This window comes from Lagenorhynchus albirostris, chromosome 6 (assembly GCF_949774975.1).
Source record: "Lagenorhynchus albirostris chromosome 6, mLagAlb1.1, whole genome shotgun sequence".
Taxonomy (NCBI): Eukaryota; Metazoa; Chordata; class Mammalia; order Artiodactyla; family Delphinidae; genus Lagenorhynchus; species Lagenorhynchus albirostris.
The window spans coordinates 82,133,404-82,136,475 of NC_083100.1; the positions used below are offsets into that span (position 1 = coordinate 82,133,404).

Below are 3,072 nucleotides of genomic sequence, written 5' to 3' on the forward strand. Positions count from 1 at the left end.
TGTGGCCAAGCCTGTTTTCTTTGTTTGATATGTTAACCCAAATATGTAGGTGAACTCAACCATTTAGTGATGGGCATGTAATTTTTAATAATAACACTTATTTTATTTGATAACAGAATGCAATTTTCACTAGTAAATGGAGAAGCAAATGTTTGACTTTTGAGTAATAGCTTGCTATCTTTTAGAGGAATTGTCCAACTGTCTTTTGCTAGGAAACACAGACTTCTGGTAGCTGAATTCCTGCTAACTTCCTTTTTTTTTTTGTATATACAATGTTCAACCTTAGATTAGATATATACAACTTAAGGTCTTTTTAAAGTGCTTGCTAGGATATTAGCACCTTTTAGTGCTAGTTTCTGGAGAGCTGCAGCTGTCACCCAAGTCTTAGTACTGAGCTAGCCATAATAACATGAAATTTGGTGTGTTGAAGAATCTTCTCATTTGAGGTACATCACAAGTTGTCCATATTAGAAAAAATATACACAGTCATACTGGGCTGTGTGCCAATGAATATAAAAGACGTTCAATAGAGGAACCAACGATTGTGAATGTGTAGATTTGTACCTGTTGGCACTGAAATCCTGATTTGGTCTAGTAAATTCAACTTTATTGCCTTGTTTCTGCTTTGGTTGAATCTCAATATTTTACCTCTCATCTACAAAATTCTCTAAAAATAAAGCCAAGATATAAAATGCTTTTAAAATCCTAAATAAGTTTTATATAAATTTCAGTTTTCTCTGAGACATTACTCCTAAAATAAAACCAGTGAAACTTCAGAACAAATAACATGAAGAACTGACATCTTAAGTCACTATTCTGTGTGCACTGAGAGATGCTGGCACTTGGAATACTCTCATCATGCAAATCAAAACTACAATGAGGTATCACCTCACACCGGTCAGAATGGCCATCATCAAAAAATCTAGAAACAATAAATGCTGGAGAGGGTGTGCAGAAAAGGGAACACTCTTGCACTGCTGGTGGGAATGTAAATTGATACAGCCACTGTGGAGAACAGTATGGAGGTTCCTTAAAAAACTACAAATAGAAATACCATATGACCCAGCAATCCCACTACTGGGCATATACCCTGAGAAAACCATAATTCAAAAAGACACATGCACCCCAATGTTCATTGCAGCACTATTTACAATACCCAGGACAAGGAAGCAACCTAAGTGTCCATCATCGGATGAATGGATAAAGAAGATGTGGCACATATATACAATGGAATATTACTCAGTCATAAAAAGAAACAAAATTGAGTTATTTGTAGTGAGGTGGATGGACCTAGAGTCTGTCATACAGAGTGAAGTCAGAAAGAGAAAAATAAAAACCGTACGCTAACATGTATATATGGAATCTAAGAAAAAAAAAAAGTCATGAAGAACCTAGGGGTAAGATGGGAATAAAGACACAGACTTACTAGAAAATGGACTTGAGGATATGGGGAGGGGGAAGGGTAAGCTGTGACAAAGTGAGAGAGTGGCATGGACATATATACACTACCAAACGTAAAATAGATAGCTAGTGGGAAGCAGCCGCATAGCACAGGGAGATCAGCTCGGTGCTTTGTGACCACCTAGAGGGGTGGGATAGGGAGGGTGGGAGGGAGGGAGACCCGAGAGGGAAGAGATATGGGAACATATGTATATGTATAACTGATTCACTTTGTTATAAAGCAGAAACTAACACACCATTGGAAAGCAATTATACTCCAATAAAGATGTTAAAAAAAAAATAGGGGGCTTCCTTTGGTTTCAAGTGTGAATTACTTATATAAATGTCCTTTTAGAATCTGTTTATGTAGAGACCATATGGGATGTTAGAAAATGTTTTCACTTATTTCACAGGCCATTTGATTTGCTAATATACTTAAGTTTCAATATTCAATAGTCATTCATGTAACATTTTCTTTTATTGATGTGGTTTTGAAAAGTTTCAGGTACCTATGTGCAAATGCTTCTCAAGAACATTTCCTTGTCTCTGGGGTGTGCTATGACTTTTACCCTCTCTTTGTCTTTTTTCTGGATTATTTTTAAAACATAGTGGTTTTCAAACATAGTGCATGTTTCAGAGAAAAGAATAAGACTTGGAGAAGAGCAGAGGTAGAGACAAGCCCATGTTTCTTCACATGGCCAGCAGAAGGGCAAAGGAAGGCCTTCTCTACTATTTTATGATTGACCAAAACACTTTAAGAGAACACTTTAATAAAAAGGTCCCTAATTTTATTCCTGGAAGTCTTTGATTATCTCAGTCTTTTGGCCCAAACTGATAGCAAATCAACAAGCAAGAACTTGAAACAATTTCTCATCCTTTTGCACAGTGGGAGTATGGGGCAGCTGGTAGGGTTAGGGAGTTGTTGGGTTTTTTTTTTTCATTTTAGCAGGTATTGTATATAAGTTACTTTATTCCCACATCTTCTCAATTGTTTCTTCCCTTTTTAAGCCCTTTTCCTCTCCTACTTGGCAAGATTTGGCTTTTCATCCAGAGATCTTTTTGCAACCTTTGTTCACTTTTAGCCTGTTGATAATCACCTTGCTGGGTTGAATGCCCACACGGACAGTTGTGCCACTGGCTTCTCCTGCTGCACACGTTCAGTGTAGATGATACATTTCTTCCTGTAAACTTGAACTGCTTTGCCAATTTGCTGACCTTTGTAGTGTCCTCACACAACCTGAACGTCATCATCCTTTCAGATGGACATGGGTTGGACATTGTACTTCTGTCTCAGCTCTTTGGAAAGAGGGAAAGACATAATCTTCCTGGGAAAGTGGGAAAGTGAGTTGAAATGCTTTTATGGTTCTTCCTCTGGTCACAAGTCACAAAGGGATTGAACTTCATTTTGGCTGTTGCTGCTTCGGTAATGACCACAACAGGAAAGAGAAGATGGAGTTTTCAGAGAAGTTTCTCTAACTGTAATCTCTTCATTTGTTTGAGTGTGCAGTTCTGCCTTTCTAATCTCTGGTCAGCCTTTTGCCTGACCTACTCGATGTTTTTCCTTTGAAAAGCTGGAATTTATAATTTTCACACATTTGGAATCCTAGTCAGGCATTTAGTTGCCCCTTTTAA

General features: G+C 37.7%; 1 pseudogene; it reads right to left on the bottom strand.

The window, feature by feature from the left end:
• Nucleotides 1–2,408: 2,408 nt before the first annotated feature.
• Nucleotides 2,409–2,844, bottom strand: LOC132521840 (large ribosomal subunit protein uL24-like; annotated as a pseudogene).
• Nucleotides 2,845–3,072: the final 228 nt, after the last annotated feature.